Raw genomic sequence first — 26,923 nt, forward strand, 5'->3', positions numbered from 1 at the left:
TCAAAATGCAAATGATTTAACTTAATATTTATATTGGTTAAACAAAAATTGTACATGTGTGGATACAATAATTATGTATGTTGGAAATAAAATGATATTTTATATGAAATATGTATGTATAAAAAGATAAAATTATAGAAATATATATATTACAATAATTAGATGAAATTCTTGTTATATTGGTAAAACAAGTATAAATTAAAAATGAAAATATGGATTACGAATGCTATATAAAAATGGCCGTAATCGAATGGATTTTTTACTTATATATTTAAAATTTTACCCAAAGGCGAAATATTGAATTTTATTCAATATAATAAAAATCATGGAATTATATAAAGTGAAAAATCTATATATCTATATATCTATTATATTGCTTATTTCGATTCAAAATATATGAATGGAATATGAAGGAAAAACATTATTCTGGTTGATCCTGCCAGTAGTTATATGCTTGTCTCAAAGATTAAGCCATGCATGTCTAAGTACACACGAATTAAAAGTGAAACCGCAAAAGGCTCATTATATCAGTTATGGTTCCTTAGATCGTTAACAGTTACTTGGATAACTGTGGTAATTCTAGAGCTAATACATGCAATTAAAACATGAACCTTATGGGACATGTGCTTTTATTAGGCTAAAACCAAGCGATCGCAAGATCGTTATATTGGTTGAACTCTAGATAACATGCAGATCGTATGGTCTTGTACCGACGACAGATCTTTCAAATGTCTGCCCTATCAACTTTTGATGGTAGTATCTAGGACTACCATGGTTGCAACGGGTAACGGGGAATCAGGGTTCGATTCCGGAGAGGGAGCCTGAGAAACGGCTACCACATCTAAGGAAGGCAGCAGGCGCGTAAATTACCCACTCCCAGCTCGGGGAGGTAGTGACGAAAAATAACAATACAGGACTCATATCCGAGGCCCTGTAATTGGAATGAGTACACTTTAAATCCTTTAACAAGGACCAATTGGAGGGCAAGTCTGGTGCCAGCAGCCGCGGTAATTCCAGCTCCAATAGCGTATATTAAAGTTGTTGCGGTTAAAACGTTCGTAGTTGAACTTGTGCTTCATACGGGTAGTACAACTTACAATTGTGGTTAGTACTATACCTTTATGTATGTAAGCGTATTACCGGTGGAGTTCTTATATGTGATTAAATACTTGTATTTTTTCATATGTTCCTCCTATTTAAAAACCTGCACTAGTGCTCTTAAACGAGTGTTATTGTGGGCCGGTACTATTACTTTGAACAAATTAGAGTGCTTAAAGCAGGCTTCAAATGCCTGAATATTCTGTGCATGGGATAATGAAATAAGACCTCTGTTCTGCTTTCATTGGTTTTCAGATCAAGAGGTAATGATTAATAGAAGCAGTTTGGGGGCATTAGTATTACGACGCGAGAGGTGAAATTCTTGGACCGTCGTAAGACTAACTTAAGCGAAAGCATTTGCCAAAGATGTTTTCATTAATCAAGAACGAAAGTTAGAGGTTCGAAGGCGATCAGATACCGCCCTAGTTCTAACCATAAACGATGCCAGCTAGCAATTGGGTGTAGCTACTTTTATGGCTCTCTCAGTCGCTTCCCGGGAAACCAAAGCTTTTGGGCTCCGGGGGAAGTATGGTTGCAAAGCTGAAACTTAAAGGAATTGACGGAAGGGCACCACCAGGAGTGGAGCCTGCGGCTTAATTTGACTCAACACGGGAAAACTTACCAGGTCCGAACATAAGTGTGTAAGACAGATTGATAGCTCTTTCTCGAATCTATGGGTGGTGGTGCATGGCCGTTCTTAGTTCGTGGAGTGATTTGTCTGGTTAATTCCGATAACGAACGAGACTCAAATATATTAAATAGATATCTTCAGGATTATGGTGCTGAAGCTTATGTAGCCTTCATTCATGGTGGCAGTAAAATGTTTATTGTGTTTGAATGTGTTTATGTAAGTGGAGCCGTACCTGTTGGTTTGTCCCATTATAAGGACACTAGCTTCTTAAATGGACAAATTGCGTCTAGCAATAATGAGATTGAGCAATAACAGGTCTGTGATGCCCTTAGATGTCCTGGGCTGCACGCGCGCTACAATGAAAGTATCAACGTGTATTTCCTAGACCGAGAGGTCCGGGTAAACCGCTGAACCACTTTCATGCTTGGGATTGTGAACTGAAACTGTTCACATGAACTTGGAATTCCCAGTAAGTGTGAGTCATTAACTCGCATTGATTACGTCCCTGCCCTTTGTACACACCGCCCGTCGCTACTACCGATTGAATTATTTAGTGAGGTCTCCGGACGTGATCACTGTGACGCCTTGCGTGTTACGGTTGTTTCGCAAAAGTTGACCGAACTTGATTATTTAGAGGAAGTAAAAGTCGTAACAAGGTTTCCGTAGGTGAACCTGCGGAAGGATCATTATTGTATAATATCCTTATCGTTAATAAACATTTGTTATAATACAAATAAATACAATTTACCAAAATAAAAATATTACAAAATGATTCCACGGAATCAAAAGTTAAAGTCAAAATAAAATGAAGATGGCTTTTATTTTATATGTGGGGCTTGGCAACCTCATAAAAAGACTTTAACATTATTAATGTTGTTGTGCGTATTTGTGGCAGTACCTACTACAACAATGGCGTTTCCTATAAAAACAAATTCTCGAAAATGGAAATCGAAGAAACTGAACAAAATTTGAAAGTAGAAGTCGAATTAAAATTAAAATAATTTTGAATGTGGTATTCAAAATAAGTGTGTGTGTATATGGACCATAATATACACGCGTTGCGAATATGTATTGTTCATCTATGTTATGAGCATACGTTGGCTAATGCAACAACCTAAAATATACAATGTTTGTACCTGTCATCCATCAGGTTAATGTTTTATATAAATTTTGCAGTATGTGTCACCCAAAATAGCAAACCATAACCAGATTTTTATGATACATAATGCTTATATGAAACTAAGACATATCGCAACATTTATTTTTAGGTATAAAAATAAATTTATTGAAGGAATTGATATATGCCAGTAAAATGGTGTATTTTTAATTTCTTTCAATAAAAACAATATTGATATTATATAAAAATGAATTATAAAACTCTAAGCGGTGGATCACTCGGCTCATGGGTCGATGAAGAACGCAGCAAACTGTGCGTCATCGTGTGAACTGCAGGACACATGAACATCGACATTTTGAACGCATATCGCAGTCCATGCTGTTATGTACTTTAATTAATTTTATAGTGCTGCTTGGACTACATATGGTTGAGGGTTGTAAGACTATGCTAATTAAGTTGTTTATAAATTTTTTATAAGCATATGGTATATTATTGGATTAAATAATGATTTTATTCATAATATTAAAAAAGAAATGAAAAACATTATCTCACATTTGAATGTGAAAAACGAAGAGAAATATTTTCTTTTTCAATCAAATAATACTGAGAAATGTCTAGCATAAAAAATTGAAATATTTTTCATCTAGAATTGTCTCTTATTAATGATTCGGAAAAAGAAAAATCTTGGTTTTGTTATTATTCTTCGTTGGTTCGTTAAATGGATAAAAAATAACTTTGCTTACAAGAACTATTGGAACTATTTATAACGAATTTAATTGATTGTTTTATCATTTATATATAAAGAATTTATGGCAAAAAATAGTTATATATACAACCTCAACTCATATGGGACTACCCCCTGAATTTAAGCATATTAATTAGGGGAGGAAAAGAAACTAACAAGGATTTTCTTAGTAGCGGCGAGCGAAAAGAAAACAGTTCAGCACTAAGTCACTTTGTCTATATGGCAAATGTGAGATGCAGTGTATGGAGCGTCAATATTCTAGTATGAGAAATTAATGATTTAAGTCCTTCTTAAATGAGGCCATTTACCCATAGAGGGTGCCAGGCCCGTATAACGTTAATGATTACTAGATGATGTTTCCAAAGAGTCGTGTTGCTTGATAGTGCAGCACTAAGTGGGTGGTAAACTCCATCTAAAACTAAATATAACCATGAGACCGATAGTAAACAAGTACCGTGAGGGAAAGTTGAAAAGAACTCTGAATAGAGAGTTAAACAGTACGTGAAACTGCTTAGAGGTTAAGCCCGATGAACCTGAATATCCGTTATGGAAAATTCATCATTAAAATTGTAATATTTAAATAATATTATTAAGAATAATGTGCATTTTTTCCATATAAGGACATTGTAATCTATTAGCATATCCCAAATTTATCATAAAATATAACTTATAGTTTATTCCAATTAAATTGCTTGCATTTTAACACAGAATAAATGTTATTAATTTGATAAAGTGCTGATAGATTTATATTATTACAGAGCGTTAATTTTTCGGAATTATATAATGGCATAATTATCATTGATTTTTGTGTTTATTATATGCTCTTGTATGATTAACAATGCGAAAGATTCAGGATACCTTCGGGACCCGTCTTGAAACACGGACCAAGGAGTCTAACATATGTGCAAGTTATTGGGATGTAAACCTAATAGCGTAATTAACTTGACTAATAATGGGATTAGTTTTTTAGCTATTTATAGCTAATTAACACAATCCCGGGGCGTTCTATATAGTTATGTATAATGTATATTTATATTATTTATGCCTCTAACTGGAACGTACCTTGAGCATATATGCTGTGACCCGAAAGATGGTGAACTATACTTGATCAGGTTGAAGTCAGGGGAAACCCTGATGGAAGACCGAAACAGTTCTGACGTGCAAATCGATTGTCAGAATTGAGTATAGGGGCGAAAGACCAATCGAACCATCTAGTAGCTGGTTCCTTCCGAAGTTTCCCTCAGGATAGCTGGTGCATTTTAATATTATATAAAATAATCTTATCTGGTAAAGCGAATGATTAGAGGCCTTAGGGTCGAAACGATCTTAACCTATTCTCAAACTTTAAATGGGTAAGAACCTTAACTTTCTTGATATGAAGTTCAAGGTTATGATATAATGTGCCCAGTGGGCCACTTTTGGTAAGCAGAACTGGCGCTGTGGGATGAACAAACGTAATGTTACCGGTGCCCAAATTAACAACTCATGCAGATACCATGAAAGGCGTTGGTTGCTTAAAACAGCAGGACGGTGATCATGGAAGTCGAAATCCGCTAAGGAGTGTGTAACAACTCACCTGCCGAAGCAACTAGCCCTTAAAATGGATTGCGCTTAAGGTTGTATACCTATACATTACCGCTAAAGTAGATGATTTATATTACTTGTGATATAAATTTTGAACTTTAGTGAGTAGGAAGGTACAATGGTTGCGTAGAAGTGTTTGGCGTAAGCCTGCATGGAGCTGCCCATTGGTACAGATCTTGGTGGTAGTAGCAAATAATCGATTGAGACCTTGGAGGACTGAAGTGGAGAAGGGTTTTCGTGTGAACAGTGGTTTGATCACGAGTTAGTCGGGTCCTAAGTTCAAGGCCGAAAGCCGAAAATTTTCAAGTAAAACAAAAATGCCTAACTATATAAACAAAGCGAATATAATACACTTGGAATAATTTTGAACGAAAGGGAATACGGTTCCAATTCCGTAACCTGTTGAGTATCCGTTTGTTATTAAATATGGGCCTCGTGCTCATTCCTGGCAACAGGAACGACCATAAAGAAGCCGTCGAGAGATATCGGAAGAGTTTTCTTTTCTGTTTTATAGCCGTACTACCATGGAAGTCTTTTCGCAGAGAGATATGGTAGATGGGCTAGAAGAGCATGACATATACTGTTGTGTCGATATTTTCTCCTCGGACCTTGAAAATTTATGGTGGGGACACGCAAACTTCTCAACAGGCCGTACCATATCCGCAGGCTGGTCTCCAGGTGAAGAGTCTCTAGTCGATAGAATAATGTAGGTAAGGGAAGTCGGCAAATTAGATCCGTAACTTCGGATAAGGATTGGCTCTGAAGATTGAGATAGTCGGGCTTGATTGGGAAACAATAACATGGTTTATGTGCTCGTTCTGGGTAAATAGAGTTTCTAGCATTTATGTTAGTTACTTGTTCCCCGGATAGTTTAGTTACGTAGCCAATTGTGGAACTTTCTTGCTAAAATTTTTAAGAATACTATTTGGGTTAAACCAATTAGTTCTTATCAATTTATAACGATTATCAATTAACAATCAATTCAGAACTGGCACGGACTTGGGGGAATCCGACTGTCTAATTAAAAACAAAGCATTGTGATGCCTAGCGGGTGTTGACACAATGTGATTTCTGCCCAGTGCTCTGAATGTCAAAGTGAAGAAATTCAAGTAAGCGCGGGTCAACGGCGGGAGTAAACTATGACTCTCTTAAGGTAGCCAAATGCCTCGTCATCTAATTAGTGACGCGCATGAATGGATTAACGAGATTCCTACTGTCCCTATCTACTATCTAGCGAAACCCACAGCCAAGGGAACGGGCTTGGGAATAATTAGCGGGGAAAGAAGACCCTTTTTGAGCTTGACTCTAATCTGGCAGTGTAAGGAGACATAAGAGGTGTAGAATAAGTGGGAGATATTAGACCTCGGTTTGGTATCGTCAATGAAATACCACTACTCTTATTGTTTCCTTACTTACTTGATTAAATGGAAAGTGTATCATTTCCTAGCCATTATACGGATATATTTATTATATCTTATGGTATTGGGTTTTGATGCAAGCTTCTTGATCAAAGTATCACGAGTTTGTTATATAATCGCAAACAAATTCTTTAATAAAACGATGCATTTATGTATTTTTGATTTGAAAATTTGGTATAACTCCAATTACTCAGGTATGATCCAATTCAAGGACATTGCCAGGTAGGGAGTTTGACTGGGGCGGTAACATCTCTCAAATAATAACGGAGGTGTCCCAAGGCCAGCTCAGTGCGGACAGAAACCACACATAGAGCAAAAGGGCAAATGCTGGACTTGATCTCGGGTGTTCAGTACACACAGGGACAGCAAAAAGCTCGGCCTATCGATCCTTTTGGTTTAAAGAGTTTTTAACAAGAGGTGTCAGAAAGTTACCATAGGGATAACTGGCTTGTGGCGGCCAAGCGTTCATAGCGACGTCGCTTTTTGATCCTTCGATGTCGGCTCTTCCTATCATTGTGAGCCAAAATTCACCAAGCGTTGGATTGTTCACCCATGCAAGGGAACGTGAGCTGGGTTTAGACCGTCGTGAGACAGGTTAGTTTTACCCTACTAATGACAAAAACGTTGTTGCGACAGGCATTCCTGCGTAGTACGAGAGGAACCGCAGGTACGGACAATGGCACAATACTTGTTCGAGCGAACAGTGGTATGACGCTACGTCCGTTGGATTATGCCTGAACGCCTCTAAGGTCGTATCCGTGCTGGACTGCAATGATAAATAAGGGGCAATTTGCATTGTATGGCTTCTAAACCATTTAAAGTTTATATTTATTTATAAACGACAATGGATGTGATGCCAATGTAATTTGTACATAGTAAATTAGGGGATCTTCGATCACCTGATGCCGCGCTAGTTACATATAAAAGCATTATTTAATACAATGACAAAGCTAGAATCAATTGTAAACGACTTTTGTAACAGGCAAGGTGTTGTAAGTGGTTGAGCAGCTGCCATACTGCGATCCACTGAAGCTTATCCTTTGCTTGATGATTGATAAATAAATGATTTTTCTGTAGGCAAACAACACTCGTCATCAATTTAGTGACGCATATGATATTGTCCCTATCATATAATTTTTGATATAAAGACTTTAAAGAATTATATCAAGTTGCCAATACTCGTCATCAATTTAGTGACGCATATGATATTGTCCCTATCGTATAATTTTGATATAAAGACTTTAAAGAATTCTATCACGTTGCCAAATACCTCGTCATAATTTAGTGGCATATATATTGTCCCTATATATATTAATATAAAGACTTTATGATTGTGTAAGTTGCCAAACACTGTATCAATTTAGTGACTATGATATTTCCTATCATATATTATATAAACTTTAAATTGTTCAAGTGCAATACTGTCTAATTTATTTTTTTTTTTTTTTTTTTTTTTTTTTTAGCGTGCGTTTATTTATTTAAAATCTGTCCTAGTGGACAATAATTAAATGGTTTTGCGGGGGAACATTAGCTTAAGGGATACTATTGTACATGTATTTGTGGCGGGTTTTTTTTTTGTTGTCTATTGTTGTGGAGATCGAGAGGGTGTCTCCTCATGAGACGTCTGCTTGTTTGGCTATTGTCTAACAGGTTGGTGGCGAGGTGGTTAGGGTGGTTTTCGAGCCTTTTCAGGTATCTCTCGCTGAGCCTGGAGATTTCATCAGCGACTTGTGGGATTCCAAGTTCCCTATGTATGGCGACATTCTCGTGGTAGGGATGCGCATTACAGGCAATTCTCAAGCACCTATTCTGGAACCGCTGTATACGCAGGCGATTCGTGTGGCTTGCCGTGCCCCATAGCTGTATCCCGTAGGTCCAGATGGGCTTGAGAATTGCCTTGTACACCAGGATTTTGTGGTTCTGCCTTAGCTTGGACCCTCTCCCAATAAGCCAATGCATCTGCCTCAGACGCGCATCGGCCTGTATGCGTTTGCTGACGATGTGGGGACGCCAAGTGAGCCTGCGGTCCAGGGTAAGTCCTAGGTACTTGGGTGCGGGTGCGTTGGGAATGATGACTCCGTTTAGCGTGACCGGTGGGCAGTCTCTCTCCTTATGCAAATGTTGTTTGGGTAGATTTTTCCCGCGTTCACTACGATGTTCCACCTGCTGAGCAGGGATGTAGCGCGTCCATTTGCCTTTGGATTGTTTCGGAGGCTTCTCGTGGGTCGGATGAGGAGGCGAGGAAAGCCGTGTCATCTGCATAGTCGCTATAGTTAGGTTCTGGAGGGGATTATGGGAAGGTCTGCGGTGTAAAGGGTGTACAGTATTGGTCCGAGCACACTGCTTGCGGAACTCCAGCTCTGATCAGTCTGGGTAGGCTTATTGCACTTCCGCATCTGACTTGGAATGCTCTTCCCTCAGTGTAGGATTTGAGGAGGGTAAAATGGGGGCTTGGGGAGGTAGGATTTGAGTTTATGGAGGAGTCCAGGATGCCAACTCTGTCGATGCCTGCTTCACGTCGAGCATTACAGCGCAGCAGTATTTCTTTTGCTCGAATGCCTCGAGGATCCGTTCGACTAGCCGGTGGCATTGCTCTGTGTTCCGTGGGAGCGCCTGAAGCCAAACTGGTGATCGGGGATCAAACCAGCCTCATCCAGTACTGGCAATACTCTGCGCAAAAATACTCTTTCGAGTATTTGGAGAGGATTGCCAGCAAACTATCGGACGATAGAGGCGAGATTGGCTTCAGGCTTACCAGGCTTGAGGAGGACAATAACCTCTGCTCTTTTCCACTCTTCCGGGAAGTACCCTAGCCGGAAGCAGCTGTTGTAAATGCTGGCCAGCATTTGTGTGCAGCGGAATGGGAGCATTTTTAGGGCCGCGCATCTATACGATCCAGGCCTGGAGATTTGTTGTTCTTCAGTAGAGCAATCTCCTGCGCAACTTCCTCAGGGTCGACTGGTTCCAACGGGGGACCGGGAGAGCTTGGGCTATTGAGAAACCGGGCTGTTTCAGCATGTTCTTCGGCAGTGCAGCAGTCGAACGGAGAGAAGGCGTTGTAAAGGTGTTCGGGCGAAAGTTCTGCTCTTTCAGCATCCGAACGGCACCAGGATCCATCTGCTTTGCGCACTGCGGAAACCTTTTTGGCTGGTCGTTTAATGTGGCGGGTGACGTTCCACAGATTGTGGTCTGGGTCCCGGGAGAGAGTTCCTCGAGGAATCTGAGGAAGGAGTCCTGGCGTAGGCTGGAGATCTTGTCCTTCAACTCCTTGTGGCGTGATTGAGCGCTGTTTTGTCTCTTGGATTGCGCGTCAAGAACCAAACTCTCCTGAGACGCCTCTTCTCAGTCACGAGTGCCGCAATTTCCGGGGACCAGAGGTGGAGGTCCCTGCTAGGTTTCTCGCAGTCTTTGGTGGCGGTGGGCTTGCGAATTCCGCAGCGTTTTGCATCTGCCTGGTGAGATTCCCGATAGCTTCATCAATGTTCCTGGGTGTGTTGAGGATGGGGTTCGGATTGACGGTGGAGAGCATCCAGGACGCGAATTGGCGGCGTCGGTATATTTTCCAGTGAGCCTTCTGAGCGGGGTTTTCCTGAGGACTGGCGTGTTGATTAGCACGTTTATTGCACAGTGGTCTGACAGGAGATCAGCATTTGTTGTGCAGCTGATCTTCGCATGCCCTATGCCTTTCGACACAGCAAAGTCAGTAGGTCTGGAGTCTTGAGGGGATTCGTTGGCCAGTGAGTGGGCTCGCCAGTGGAGTGGCAGTCCAGTCGGTGGCGTTGCAGGTACCCAAACGAGTTTTCCCTTTGGGGTTGTTGGCGCGCGATCCCCACCAGAATGTTTGGCGTTATAATCTCCAGCTGCTATGAAGCGGGGCCCAAAATGCTCGAAGAACTCACTGAGGTGAGATGCTGTTATGCGGTATCTGGGGGGAAAGTAGACCGCTCCAATGTCTAAATCTCTTGCGGGCTGACAATCCTGATGACAGGACATTGTGCCCAGTCTTGCTGAAACGCGGGCAGCTCTAGGTATTGAATACCGCTCCTGATGAGGATGGCTGCTCCACCGCGTGCTCTGCAGAAGGATGGTCTGCATGGATGAGGTCATATCCGCTGATATTAAAGTGGGATCTGGGGGAGAAGTGGGTTTCGGCTACGAGTAGGATATCGATCTGGTGGTCTTCAGATGGTGCTCGACTATGGCCTTGCTGTTCTGCAGGCCGTTCGCATTCCAGACGACTAGGTGGAGCTTTAGTTGCATGACTTGCTGTTGAGAATGGTGGCCACCAGCTGTGTCATCTGGGTGAACATGCGCTCCATCATCCTTTCCATCATTCCTTCCATGCGAGCGAACATCGCTTCTATCTGACCGGAGTGTGGGGTTTCTGTTTGGGTTTGGACTGGGGTTGTGGGATTCTGCGGTGCTGCGTGCACTCCGTTGAGGGCGTCTCGGTAGCTCCTGCCAGAGGTGACGTTTGGTGATGCCACGGGCGGCGCCTTGTTAGCATTAGCGACGGCCTTGTTTTCGGAGCAGCGAGTGCTTTGGCCCTTTTGTATGCAGGGCATCCTTGAAAGACGCAGGATGGTCCGCCTGGCAGTGGAAGCAGCACGCTTTGTCGTCCTCCTCTTCTCACATGCCCTCGATTCGTGAGGCCTCCACACTTTACACATCGGTATTCCAGGAGCAGTAACGCTGTGTATGACCGAATCCTTGGCACCTGAAGCATTGAGGCACGTCGTTGAACTTCTGCGGCGGTTCAATGGTTACTACCGACTGCAGATCCGCTTGACTTGGTAGACGTCTTTGTTGTTGCTGGAGGCTCCAGGTTGGCGAAGAATATTCCCAGCGGTTCTTTAGTTCTTCTGCCAATGGGATTGTGCAGATCTCTAACAGCGTGCCCTTGTCTGCGAAGGTCTTCAATGATTTCCTCACGATCGGTGGAGTGGTGGAGTCCTTTGATGACAACCTTGTATGCACGTTCATCTTTCGGCTGGAAAGTCCGATGCCTCTTGTTTTGGGCCACAAGTTGGAGACGCAGAGCTGTATAGGACTCTTTGTCCGGCATCATGACACGTACGTTGTTGCCATTCACGGTCTTGTAGGTAAAATTGTTCTTCGGGCCTACAAGAGTCGTGATCATCTTGACGAGTGCCGAGATGTTGGTCACATCGGGGATAAAAATCGGAGGTGGCTTGATGGTCTTCGGGGTGGGCTTTGGTTTCTCGGGGGTCTTGGGCTTGGAATCGTCTTTAGGTCCGGGTTCGTCATCAGAGCTCTCTTGGTCGTACTCGTCTTCTTCGGTCGAGAGTAAAGCGAAGGCGTTGTTGGCGAGCTTCTTGCGCAGAGCTGCGCTAGTGCTTGGCTTATCTTCCAGCTCCTCTCCCTGTGCTTTCTTTGCCGGTTTTCGCTTTATCTCGCCCGGCTCTGTATGCGAGGTGCTTCCCTCGCTGCTGGAGCTGCTCTTGCGTGTTCTCAGAGCCTTTTTGCGTGGTGTTGTTCCAAGCTTGTGGGTGCGCGGGGGGGCCTGCCAGTCCATCTTCTCCAAAGTTGATAAGGAGTGAGGAGGGGGGGGGGGGGGGGGAAGCTGGGCACCGTAAGCCGGTGAGCCAGGCAGCACGTGGCTGCTGCTTTGCAATTATACCGCTGCTTCGAGCACTGGGTTTTTTGCGCTGATAACACGCACACTCGGGTGTGCGATGGTGTTAGTGCGAACTACCGTTAGGTACGTTGGCTGGGCCAATCAAAACGCGCGACAAGATCACGCGACGCGAAGTGGCTGGGCACAAGTAACGGGACTTACAACTGTGAACAATTTGCTAACAATTTGCTGTCGATCCGCAGGCACGTCTGCACTCGTCGAGTGTTCGATCGCGACTGATCAATTTAGTGACGCATATGATATTGTCCCATATATATTGTCCCTATCATATAATTTTGCCAAACCTCGTCATCAATTTAGTGACGCATATGATATTGTCCCTTTAAAGAATTGTATCAAGTTGCCAAATACCTCGTCATCAATTTAGTGACGCATATGATATTGTCCCTATCATATACTTTAATCAAGTTGCCAAACACCTTAAATAGACTTTAAAGACAAGTTGCCAAGTCATCAATTTAGTGACGCATATGATATTGTCCTATCATATAATTAATATAAAGACTTTAATGAATTGTGTCAAGTTGCCAAACACCTCGTCATCAATTTAGTGACGCATATGATATTGTCCCTATCATATCTTTAAAGAATTGTATCAAGTTGCCAAATACCTCGTCATCAATTTAGTGACGCATATGATATTATCATATAATTAATATAAAGACTTTAATGAATTGTGTCAAGTTGCCAAACACCTCGTCATCAATTTAGTGACGCATATGATATTGTCCCTATCATATAATTTTTGATATAAAGACTTTAAAGAATTATATCAAGTTGCCAAATACCTCGTCATCAATTTAGTGACGCATATGATATTGTCTCTATCATATAATTAATATAAAGACTTTAATGAATTGTGTCAAGTTGCCAAACACCTCGTCATCAATTTAGTGACGCATATGATATTGTCCTATCATATAATTTTTGATATAAAGACTTTAAAGAATTCTATCAAGTTGCCAAATACCTCGTCATCAATTTAGTGACGCATATGATATTGTCTCTATCATATAATTAATATAAAGACTTTAATGATTTGTGTCACGTTGCCAAACACCTCGTCATCAATTTAGTGACGCATATGATATTGTCCCTATCATATAATTAATATAAAGACTTTTTAAAGAATTGTATCAAGTTGCCAAACACCTCGTCATCAACTACTATATTATGGTTGCGCCGACCTCTCATATTGTATTCTCTTATGTCTTCATAGGATTTTGGCAATTATACGAGTAAATTAAATAATATACATATGAAAATGATTAATTATTATATGTATAAGGGAAAAAATGCTGAAATATTCCCATATTATCTTAGTATTATAGAGGAAAGACCGTTGCCGACCTCTGATATTGTTCAAAACTTATGTATTTATATGATTTTGGCAATTATATGAGTAAATTAAATAATATACATATAAAATGATTAAATATTATATGTATAAATGTATAAAGGAAAAAATGATGAAATATTCCCACATTATCTTAGTATTATAGAGGAAAGACCGTTGCTGACCTCTGATATTGTTCAAAACTTATGTATTTATATGATTTTGGCAATAATATGAGTAAATTAAATAATATACATATGAAAATGATTAATTATTATATGTATAAATGTATAAGGGAAAAAATGCTGAAAATATTCCCATATTATCTTAGTATTATAGAGGAAAGACCGTTGCTGACCTCTGATATTGTTCAAAACTTATGTATTTATATGATTTTGGCAATTATATGAGTAAATTAAATAATATACATATGAAAATTATTAATTATTATATGTATAGGGGAAAAAATGCTGAAATATTCCCACATTCTCTTAGTATTATAGAGAAAAGCCATTATAGTGAGAGGGTATAGTAGTGTAAACGACCGGAATTACGACAGAGGGTTCAAAAACTACTATAGGTAGGCAGTGGTTGCCGACCTCTCATATTGTTCAAAACTTATGTATTCATATGATTTTGGCAATTATATGAGTAAATTAAATAATATACATATGAAAATTATTAATTATTATATGTATAGGGGAAAAAATGCTGAAATATTCCCACATTCTCTTAGTATTATAGAGAAAAGCCATTATAGTGAGAGGGTATAGTAGTGTAAACGACCGGAATTACGACAGAGGGTTCAAAAACTACTATAGGTAGGCAGTGGTTGCCGACCTCTCATATTGTTCAAAACTTATGTATTCATATGATTTTGGCAATTATATGAGTAAATTAAATAATATACATATGAAAATTATTAATTATTATATGTATAAGGGAAAAAATGCTGAAAATATCCCACATTCTCTTAGTATAATAGAGAAAAGCCATTATAGTGAGAGGGTATAGTAGTGTAAACGACCGGAATTACGACAGAGGGTTCAAAAACTACTATAGGTAGGCAGTGGTTGCCGACCTCTCATATTGTTCAAAACTTATGTATTCATATGATTTTGGCAATAATATGAGTAAATTAAATAATATACATATGAAAATGATTAATTATTATATGTATAAGGGAAAAAATTCTGAAAATATCCCACATTCTCTTAGTATTATAGAGAAAAGCCATTATAGTGAGAGGGTATAGTAGTGTAAACGACCGGAATTACGACAGAGGGTTCAAAAACTACTATAGGTAGGCAGTGGTTGCCGACCTCTCATATTGTTCAAAACTTATGTATTCATATGATTTTGGCAATAATATGAGTAAATTAAATAATATACATATGAAAATGATTAATTATTATATGTATAAGGGAAAAAATGCTGAAAATATCCCACATTCTCTTAGTATTATAGAGAAAAGCCATTATAGTGAGAGGGTATAGTAGTGTAAACGACCGGAATTACGACAGAGGGTTCAAAAACTACTATAGGTAGGCAGTGGTTGCCGACCTCTCATATTGTTCAAAACTTATGTATTCATATGATTTTGGCAATAATATGAGTAAATTAAATAATATACATATGAAAATGATTAATTATTATATGTATAAGGGAAAAAATGCTGAAAATATCCCACATTCTCTTAGTATTATAGAGAAAAGCCATTATAGTGAGAGGGTATAGTAGTGTAAACGACCGGAATTACGACAGAGGGTTCAAAAACTACTATAGGTAGGCAGTGGTTGCCGACCTCTCATATTGTTCAAAACTTATGTATTCATATGATTTTGGCAATAATATGAGTAAATTAAATAATATACATATGAAAATGATTAATTATTATATGTATAAGGGAAAAAATAATCATATTATATATGAATAATGGAAAAAAAATGAAATGTTCCTATAATCTCTTAATATATAAGAGAATAGCCCGTATGTTGGGTGGCAAACGGAATTGAAAATACCCGCTTTGAGGACAGCGGGTTCAAAAACTACTATAGGTAGGCAGTGGTTGCCGACCTCCCGCATTATTCGAAATATTTATTTCGGATTATGTTTATATTGGTTACATACAATAAAGTATATTATTATCCGTACAAATTTGTTTCTCAGTTCTATAGAACACGGGACTTGGCTCCGCGGATAATAGGAATATACGCTTTATAGATAATATCGTTGAAACAAAAGTCAAGTTTCTATTATATATAGAATAACAAATCGTTTCCATATATTATCGTTAATTTTTGGAGGCAGGCAAATATTAATTTATTACCTGCCGTATAGTTGGATTATTATATCGTTACGGTATAATACAAATATGGATTCTTATGAAAGAAATATAAAATTATATATTAAATGTGGAAATATTATCATATGCGCTTGGTTTTATGTTATATATTACCAGAGATATATATGAAAAGAGATAAATTTTAAATTTATCTTCAAAATGCAAATGATTTAACTTAATATTTATATTGGTTAAACAAAAATTGTACATGTGTGGATACAATAATTATGTATGTTGGAAATAAAATGATATTTTATAATGAAATATGTATGTATAAAAAGATAAAATTATAGAAATATATATATTACAATAATTAGATGAAATTCTTGTTATATTGGTAAAACAAGTATAAATTAAAAATGAAAATATGGATTACGAATGCTATATAAAAATGGCCGTAATCGAATGGATTTTTTTACTTATATATTTAAAATTTTACCCAAAGGCGAAATATTGAATTTTATTCAATATAATAAAAATCATGGAATTATATAAAGTGAAAAATCTATATATCTATATATCTATTATATTGCTTATTTCGATTCAAAATATATGAATGGAATATGAAGGAAAAACATTATTCTGGTTGATCCTGCCAGTAGTTATATGCTTGTCTCAAAGATTAAGCCATGCATGTCTAAGTACACACGAATTAAAAGTGAAACCGCAAAAGGCTCATTATATCAGTTATGGTTCCTTAGATCGTTAACAGTTACTTGGATAACTGTGGTAATTCTAGAGCTAATACATGCAATTAAAACATGAACCTTATGGGACATGTGCTTTTATTAGGCTAAAACCAAGCGATCGCAAGATCGTTATATTGGTTGAACTCTAGATAACATGCAGATCGTATGGTCTTGTACCGACGACAGATCTTTCAAATGTCTGCCCTATCAACTTTTGATGGTAGTATCTAGGACTACCATGGTTGCAACGGGTAACGGGGAATCAGGGTTCGATTCCGGAGAGGGAGCCTGAGAAACGGCTACCACATCTAAGGAAGGCAGCAGGCGCGTAAATTACCCACTCCCAGCTCGGGGAGGTAGTGACGAAAAATAACAATACAGGACTCATATCCGAGGCCCTGTAATTGGAATGAGTACACTTTAAATCCTTTAACAAGGACCAATTGGAGGGCAAGTCTGGTGCCAGCAGCCGCGGTAATTCCAGCTCCAATAGCGTATATTAAAGTTGTTGCGGTTAAAACGTTCGTAGTTGAACTTGTGCTTCATACGGGTAGTACAACTTACAATTGTGGTTAGTACTATACCTTTATGTATGTAAGCGTATTACCGGTGGAGTTCTTATATGTGATTAAATACTTGTATTTTTTCATATGTTCCTCCTATTTAAAAACCTGCACTAGTGCTCTTAAACGAGTGTTATTGTGGGCCGGTACTATTACTTTGAACAAATTAGAGTGCTTAAAGCAGGCTTCAAATGCCTGAATATTCTGTGCATGGGATAATGAAATAAGACCTCTGTTCTGCTTTCATTGGTTTTCAGATCAAGAGGTAATGATTAATAGAAGCAGTTTGGGGGCATTAGTATTACGACGCGAGAGGTGAAATTCTTGGACCGTCGTAAGACTAACTTAAGCGAAAGCATTTGCCAAAGATGTTTTCATTAATCAAGAACGAAAGTTAGAGGTTCGAAGGCGATCAGATACCGCCCTAGTTCTAACCATAAACGATGCCAGCTAGCAATTGGGTGTAGCTACTTTTATGGCTCTCTCAGTCGCTTCCCGGGAAACCAAAGCTTTTGGGCTCCGGGGGAAGTATGGTTGCAAAGCTGAAAACTTAAAGGAATTGACGGAAGGGCACCACCAGGGATGGAGCCTGCGGCTTAATTTGACTCAAACGGGAAAACTTACCAGGTCCGAACATAAGTGTTAAGACAGATTGATAGCTCTTTCTCGAATCTATGGGTGGTGGTGCATGGCCGTTCTTAGTTCGTGGAGTGATTTGTCTGGTTAATTCCGATAACGAACGAGACTCAAATATATTAAATAGATATCTTCAGGATTATGGTGCTAGAAGCTTATGTAGCCTTCATTCATGGTGGCAGTAAAATGTTTATGTGTTTGAATGTGTTTATGTAAGTGGAGCGTACCTGTTGGTTTGTCCCATTATAGGACACTAGCTTCTTAAATGGACAATTGCGTCTAGCAATAATGAGATTGAGCAATAACAGGTCTGTGATGCCTTAGATGTCCTGGGCTGCACGCGCGCTACAATGAAAGTATCAACGGTATTTCCTAGACCGAGAGTCCGGGGTAAACCGCTGACCACTTTCATCTTGGGATTGTGAACTGAAACTGTTCAATGAACTTGGAATTCCCAGTAAGTGTGAGTCATTAACTCGCATTGATTACGTCCTGCCCTTTGTACACACCGCCGTGCTACTACCGATTGAATTATTTAGTGAGGTCTCCGGACGTGATCACTGTGACGCCTTGCGTGTTACGGTTGTTTCGCAAAAGTTGACCGAACTTGATTATTTAGAGGAAGTAAAAGTCGTAACAAGGTTTCCGTAGTGAACCTGCGGAAGGATCATTATTGTATAATATCCTTATCGTTAATAACATTTGTTATAATACAAATAAATACAATTACCAAAATAAAAATATTACAAAATGATTCACGGAATCAAAAGTTAAAGTCAAAATAAAATGAAGATGGCTTTTATTTTATATGTGGGGCTTGGCAACCTCATAAAAAGACTTTAACATTATTAATGTTGTTGTGCGTATTTGTGGCAGTACCTACTACAACAATGGCGTTTCCTATAAAACAAATTCTCGAAATGGAAATCGAAGAAAACTGAACAAAATTTGAAGTAGAAGTCGAATAAAATTAAAATAATTTGATGTGGTATTCAAAATAAGTGTGTGTGTATATGGACCATAATATACACGCGTTGCGAATATGTATTGTTCATCTATGTTATGAGCATACGTTGGCTAATGCAACAACCTAAAATATACAATGTTTGTACCTGTCATCCATCAGGTTAATGTTTTATATAAATTTTGCAGTATGTGTCACCCAAAATAGCAAACCATAACAGATTTTTATGATACATAATGCTTATATGACTAAGACATATCGCAACATTTATTTTTAGGTATAAAAATAAATTTATTGAAGAATTGATATATGCCAGTAAAATGGTGTATTTTTTAATTTCTTTCAATAAAAACAATATTGATATTATATAAAAATGAATTATAAAACTCTAAGCGGTGGATCACTCGGCTCATGGGTCGATGAAGAACGCAGCAAACTGTGCGTCATCGTGTGAACTGCAGGACACATGAACATCGACATTTTGAACGCATATCGCAGTCCATGCTGTTATGTACTTTAATTAATTTTATAGTGCTGCTTGGACTACATATGGTTGAGGGTTGTAAGACTATGCTAATTAAGTTGTTTATAAATTTTTTATAAGCATATGGTATATTATTGGATTAAATAATGATTTTATTCATAATATTAAAAAAGAATGAAAACATTATCTCACATTTGAATGTGAAAAACGAAGAGAAATATTTTCTTTTTCAATCAATAATACTGAGAAATGTCTAGCATAAAAAATTGAAATATTTTTCATCTAGAATTGTCTCTTATTAATGATTCGGAAAAAGAAAAATCTTGGTTTGTTATTATTCTTCGTTGGTTCGTTAAATGGATAAAAAATAACTTTGCTTACAAGAACTATTGGAACTATTTATAACGAATTTAATTGATTGTTTTATCATTTATATTAAAGAATTTATGGCAAAAAATAGTTATATATACAACCTCAACTCATATGGGACTACCCCTGAATTTAAGCATATTAATTAGGGAGGAAAAGAAACTAACAAGGATTTTCTTAGTAGCGGCGAGCGAAAAGAAACAGTTCAGCACTAAGTCACTTTGTCTATATGGCAAATGTGAGATGCAGTGTATGGAGCTCAATATTCTAGTATGAGAAATTATGATTTAATCCTTCTTAAATGAGGCCATTTACCATAGAGGGTGCCAGGCCCGTATAACGTTAATGATTACTAGATGATGTTTCCAAAGGTCGTGTTGCTTGATAGTGCAGCACTAAGTGGGTGGTAAACTCCATCTAAAACTAAATATAACCATGAGACCGATAGTAAACAAGTACCGTGAGGAAAGTTGAAAGAACTCTGAATAGAGAGTTAAACAGTACGTGAAACTGCTTAGAGGTTAAGCCGATGAACCTGAATATCCGTTATGGAAAATTCATCATTAAAATTGTAATATTTAAATAATATTATTAAGAATAATGTGCATTTTTTCCATATAAGGACATTGTAATCTATTAGCATATCCCAAATTTATCATAAAATATAACTTATAGTTTATTCCAATTAAATTGCTTGCATTTTAACCAGAATAAATGTTATTAATTTGATAAAGTGCTGATAGATTTATATTATTACAGAGCGTTAATTTTTCGGAATTATATAATGGCATAATTATCATGATTTTTGTGTTTATTATATGCTCTTGTATGATTAACAATGCGAAAGATTCAGGATACCTTCGGGACCCGTCTTGAAACACGGACCAAGGAGTCTAACATATGTGCAAGTTATTGGGATGTAACCTAATAGCGTAATTAACTTGACTAATAATGGATTAGTTTTTTAGCTATTTATAGCTAATTAACACATCCCGGGCGTTCTATATAGTTATGTATAATGTATATTTATATTATTTATGCCTCTAACTGGAACGTACCTTGAGCATATATGCTGTGACCCGAAGATGGTGAACTATACTTGATCAGGTTGAAGTCAGGGGAAACCCTGAGGAAGACCGAAACAGTTCTGACGTGCAATCGATTGTCAGAATTGAGTATAGGGGCGAAAGACCAATCGAACCATTAGTAGCTGGTTCCTTCCGAAGTTTCCCTCAGGATAGCTGGTGCATTTTAATATTATATAAATAATCTTATCTGGTAAAGCGAATGATTAGAGGCCTTAGGTCGAACGATCTTAACCTATTCTCAAACTTTAAATGGGTAAGAACCTTAACTTTCTTGATATGAAGTTCAAGGTTATGATATAATGTGCCCAGTGGGCCATTTTGGTAAGCAGAACTGGCGCTGTGGATGAACCAACGTAATGTTACGGTGCCCAAATTAACAACTCATGCAGATACCATGAAAGGCGTTGGTTGCTTAAAACAGCAGGACGGTGATCATGGAAGTCGAATCCGCTAAGGAGTGTGTAACAACTCACTGCCGAAGCAACTAGCCCTTAAAATGGATGGCGCTTAAGTTGTATACCTATACATTACCGCTAAAGTAGATGATTTATTTATTGTGATATAAATTTTGAAACTTTAGTGAGTAGGAAGGTACAATGGTATGCGTGAAGTGTTTGGCGTAAGCCTGCATGGAGCTGCATTGGTACAGATTTGGTGGTAGTAGCAAATAATCGAATGAGACCTTGGAGGATGAAGTGGAGAAGGGTTTCGTGTGACAGTGGTTGATCACGAGTTAGTCGGTCTAAGTTCAAGGCGAAAGCCGAAAATTTTCAAGTAAAACAAATGCCTAACTATATAAACAAAGCGAATATAATACACTTGAATAATTTTGAACGAAAGGGAATACGGTTCCAATTCCGTAACCTGTTGAGTATCCGTTTGTTATTAAATATGGGCCTCGTGCTCATCCTGGCAACAGGAACGACCATAAAGAAGCCGTCGAGAGATATCGGAAGAGTTTTCTTTTTGTTTATAGCCGTATACATGGAAGTCTTTCGCAAGAGATATGGTAGATGGGCTAGAAGAGCATGACATATACTGTTGTGTCGATATTTTCTCTCGGACCTTGAAAATTTATGGTGGGACACGCAAACTTCTCAACAGGCCGTACCAATATCCGCAGCTGGTCTCCAAGTGAGAGTCTCTAGTCGATAGAATAATGTAGGTAAGGGAAGTCGGCAAATTAGATCCGTAATTCGGGATAAGGATTGGCTCTGAGATTGAGATAGTCGGCTTGATTGGGAAAAATACATGGTTTATGTGCTCGTTCTGGGTAAATAGAGTTTCTAGCATTTATGTTAGTTACTTGTTCCCGGATAGTTTAGTTACGTAGCCAATTGTGGAACTTTCTTGCTAAAATTTTTAAGAATACTATTTGGGTTAAACCAATTAGTTTTTATCAATTATAACGATTATCAATTAACAATCAATTCAGAACTGGCACGGACTGGGGAATCCGACTGTCTAATTAAACAAAGCATTGTGATGGCCTAGCGGGTGTTGACACAATGTGATTTCTGCCCAGTGCTCTGAATGTCAAAGTGAAGAAATTCAAGTAGCGCGGGTCAACGGCGGGAGTAACTATGACTCTCTTAAGGTAGCAAATGCCTCGTCATCTAATTAGTGACGCGCATGAATGGATTAACGAGATTCTACTGTCCCTATCTACTATCTAGCGAAACCACAGCCAAGGAACGGGCTTGGAATAATTAGCGGGGAAAGAAGACCCTTTTGAGCTTGACTCTAATCTGGCAGTGTAAGGAGACATAAGAGGTGTAGAATAAGTGGAGATATTAGACCTCGGTTTGGTATCGTCAATGAAATACCACTACTCTTATTGTTTCCTTACTTACTTGATTAAATGGAACGTGTATCATTTCCTAGCCATTATACGGATATATTTATTATATCTTATGTATTGGGTTTTGATGCAAGCTTCTTGATCAAAGTATCACGAGTTTGTTATATAATCGCAAACAAATTCTTTAATAAAACGATGCATTTATGTATTTTGATTTGAAATTTGGTATAACTCCAATTACTCAGGTATGATCCAATTCAAGGACATTGCCAGGTAGGGAGTTTGACTGGGGCGGTACATCTCTCAAATAATAACGGAGTGTCCAAGGCCAGCTCCAGTGCGGACAGAAACCACACATAGAGCAAAAGGGCAAATGCTGACTGATTCGGTGTTCAGTACACACAGGGACAGCAAAAGCTCGGCCTATCGATCCTTTTGGTTTAAAGAGTTTTTAACAAGAGGTGTCAGAAAAGTTACCATAGGGATAAACTGGCTTGTGGCGGCCAAGCGTTCATAGCGACGTCGCTTTTTGATCCTTCGATGTCGGCTCTTCCTATCATTGTGAAGCAAAATTCACCAAGCGTTGGATTGTTCACCCATGCAAGGGAAGTGAGCTGGGTTTAGACCGTCGTGAGACAGGTTAGTTTTACCCTACTAATGACAAAACGTTGTTGCGACAGCATTCCTGCGTAGTACGAGAGGAACCGCAGGTACGGACCAATGGCAATACTTGTTCGAGCGAACAGTGGTATGACGCTACGTCCGTTGGATTATGCCTGAAGCCTCTAAGTCGTATCCGTGCTGGACTGCAATGATAAATAAGGGGCAATTTGCATTGTATGGCTTCTAAACCATTTAAAGTTTAAATTTATTTTATAAACGACAATGGATGTGATGCCAATGTAATTTGTAACATAGTAAATTAGGAGGATCTTCGATCACCTGATGCCGCGCTAGTTACATATAAAGCATTATTTAATACAATGACAAAGCCTAGAATCAATTGTAAACGACTTTTGTAACAGGCAAGGTGTTGTAAGTGTTGAGCAGCTGCCATACTGCGATCCACTGAAGCTTATCCTTTGCTTGATGATTCGATAATAAATGATTTTTCCTGTAGCCAAAAACACCTCGTCATCAATTTAGTGAGCATATGATATTGTCCTATCATATAATTTTTGATATAAAGATTAAAGAATTATATCAAGTTGCAATACCTCGTCATCAATTTAGTGACGCATATGATATTGTCCTATCGTATAATTTTTGATATAAGACTTTAAAGAATTTATCACGTTCAAATACCTCTCGTCATCAATTTAGTGACGCATATGATATTGTCTATCATATAATTTATATAAAGACTTTAAGAATTTTCAAGTTGCAAATACCTCGTCATCAATTTAGTGAGCAATATATTGTCCTATAATAATAATATAAGACTTTAATGAATTGTGTAAGTTGCCAAAACTGTATCATTTAGTGACATATGATATGTCCTTATCATATATTTTGATATAAAAACTTTAAAAGAATGAAGTCAATTGCCAAACACCTCGTCATCAATTTAGTGACGCATATGATATTGTCCTATCATATAATTAATATGATATAAAGCACTTTAATGAATTGTCAAGTTGCCAAAACCTCGTCATCAATTAGTGAGCATTGATATTGTCCTATCATATATTTTATATAAAGACTTTAAAGAATTTATCAAGTTGCCAAATACCTCGTCATCAATTTAGTGACGATATGATATTGTTCTATCATATAATTTATATAAAGACTTTAATGATTGTGTCAGTTGCAAACACCTCGTCATCAATTTAGTGACGCATATGATATTGTCCCTATCATATAATTTTTGATATAAAACTTTAAAGAATTGTATCAAGTTGCCAAATACCTCGTCATCAATTTAGTGACGCATATGATATTGTCCTATCATATAATTAATATAAAGACTTTAATGAATTGTTCAAGTTGCCAAACACCTCGTCATCAATTTAGTGACGCATATGATATTGTCCCTATCATATAATTTTTGATATAAAAACTTTAAAGAATTGTATCAAGTGCCAAATACCTCGTCATCAATTTAGTGACGCATATGATATTGTCCCTATCATATAATTAATATAAAGACTTTAATGAATGTGTCAAGTTGCCAACACCTCGTCATCAATTTAGTGACGCATATGATATTGTCCCTATCATATAATATTTGATATAAAGACTTTAAAGAATTATATCAAGTTGCCAAATACCTCGTCATCAATTTAGTGACGCATATGATATTGTCTCTATCATATAATTAATATAAAGACTTTAATGAATTGTGTCAAGTTGCCAAACACCTCGTCATCAATTTAGTGACGCATATGATATTGTCCTATCATATAATTTTTGATATAAAGACTTTAAAGAATTCTATCAAGTTGCCAAATACCTCGTCATCAATTTAGTGACGCATATGATATTGTCTCTATCATATAATTAATATAAAGACTTAATGATTTGTGTCACGTTGCCAAACACCTCGTCATCAATTTAGTGACGCATATGATATTGTCCCTATCATATAATTAATATAAAGACTTTTTAAAGAATTGTATCAAGTTGCCAAACACCTCGTCATCAACTACTATATTATGGTTGCGCCGACCTCTCATATTGTATTCTCTTATGTCTTCATAGGATTTTGGCAATTATACGAGTAAATTAAATAATATACATATGAAAATGATTAATTATTATATGTATAAGGGAAAAAATGCTGAAATATTCCCATATTATCTTAGTATTATAGAGGAAAGACCGTTGCCGACCTCTGATATTGTTCAAAATTATGTATTTATATGATTTTGGCAATTATATGAGTAAATTAAATAATATACATATAAAATGATTAAATATTATATGTATAAATGTATAAAGGAAAAAATGATGAAATATTCCCACATTATCTTAGTATTATAGAGGAAAGACCGTTGCTGACCTCTGATATTGTTCAAAACTTATGTATTTATATGATTTTGGCAATAATATGAGTAAATTAAATAATATACATATGAAAATGATTAATTATTATATGTATAAATGTATAAGGGAAAAAATGCTGAAATATTCCCATATTATCTTAGTATTATAGAGGAAGACCGTTGCTGACCTCTGATATTGTTCAAAACTTATGTATTTATATGATTTTGGCAATTATATGAGTAAATTAAATAATATACATATGAAAATTATTAATTATTATATGTATAGGGGAAAAAATGCTGAAATATTCCCACATTCTCTTAGTATTATAGAGAAAAGCCATTATAGTGAGAGGGTATAGTAGTGTAAACGACCGGAATTACGACAGAGGGTTCAAAAACTACTATAGGTAGGCAGTGGTTGCCGACCTCTCATATTGTTCAAAACTTATGTATTCATATGATTTTGGCAATTATATGAGTAAATTAAATAATATACATATGAAAATTATTAATTATTATATGTATAGGGGAAAAAATGCTGAAATATTCCCACATTCTCTTAGTATTATAGGAGAAAAGCCATTATAGTGAGAGGGTATAGTAGTGTAAACGACCGGAATTACGACAGAGGGTTCAAAAACTACTATAGGTAGGCAGTGGTTGCCGACCTCTCATATTGTTCAAACTTATGTATTCATATGATTTTGGCAATTATATGAGTAAATTAAATAATATACATATGAAAATTATTAATTATTATATGTATAAGGGGAAAAAATGCTGAAAATATCCCACATTCTCTTAGTATAATAGAGAAAGCCATTATAGTGAGAGGGTATAGTAGTGTAAACGACCGGAATTACGACAGAGGGTTCAAAACTACTATAGGTAGGCAGTGGTTGCCGACCTCTCATATTGTTCAAACTTATGTATTCATATGATTTTGGCATAATATGAGTAAATTAAATAATATACATATGAAAATGATTAATTATTATATGTATAAGGGAAAAAATTCTGAAAATATCCCACATTCTCTTAGTATTATAGAGAAAAGCCATTATAGTGAGAGGGTATAGTAGTGTAAACGACCGGAATTACGACAGAGGGTTCAAAAACTACTATAGGTAGGCAGTGGTTGCCGACCTCTCATATTGTTCAAAACTTATGTATTCATATGATTTTGGCAATAATATGAGTAAATTAAATAATATACATATGAAAATGATTAATTATTATATGTATAAGGGAAAAATGCTGAAATATCCCACATTCTCTTAGTATTATAGAGAAAAGCCATTATAGTGAGAGGGTATAGTAGTGTAAACGACCGGATTACGACAGAGGGTTCAAAAACTACTATAGGTAGGCAGTGGTTGCCGACCTCTCATATTGTTCAAACTTATGTAT

At 37.4% G+C, this 26,923-nt stretch overlaps 5 non-coding genes across 5 annotated transcripts; all 5 read left to right on the forward strand.

The window, feature by feature from the left end:
- Window positions 1-423: 423 nt before the first annotated feature.
- Window positions 424-2,418, forward strand: LOC117149465. Its single transcript, XR_004460319.1, has one exon. It is a non-coding gene; the product is annotated as a small subunit ribosomal RNA (ribosomal RNA).
- A 686-nt stretch (window positions 2,419-3,104) lies between these two features.
- LOC117149459 lies at window positions 3,105-3,283 on the forward strand. The gene has a single exon (XR_004460313.1). It is a non-coding gene; the product is annotated as a 5.8S ribosomal RNA (ribosomal RNA).
- Window positions 3,284-3,678: 395 nt separating this feature from the next.
- On the forward strand, window positions 3,679-7,649 carry LOC117149461. The gene has a single exon (XR_004460315.1). It is a non-coding gene; the product is annotated as a large subunit ribosomal RNA (ribosomal RNA).
- An 11,519-nt stretch (window positions 7,650-19,168) lies between these two features.
- LOC117149463 lies at window positions 19,169-19,347 on the forward strand. Its single transcript, XR_004460317.1, has one exon. It is a non-coding gene; the product is annotated as a 5.8S ribosomal RNA (ribosomal RNA).
- A 390-nt stretch (window positions 19,348-19,737) lies between these two features.
- Window positions 19,738-23,624, forward strand: LOC117149462. The gene has a single exon (XR_004460316.1). It is a non-coding gene; the product is annotated as a large subunit ribosomal RNA (ribosomal RNA).
- Window positions 23,625-26,923: the final 3,299 nt, after the last annotated feature.

The sequence above is a fragment of the Drosophila mauritiana genome, unplaced genomic scaffold, assembly GCF_004382145.1.
Source record: "Drosophila mauritiana strain mau12 unplaced genomic scaffold, ASM438214v1 U_22, whole genome shotgun sequence".
Taxonomy (NCBI): Eukaryota; Metazoa; Arthropoda; class Insecta; order Diptera; family Drosophilidae; genus Drosophila; species Drosophila mauritiana.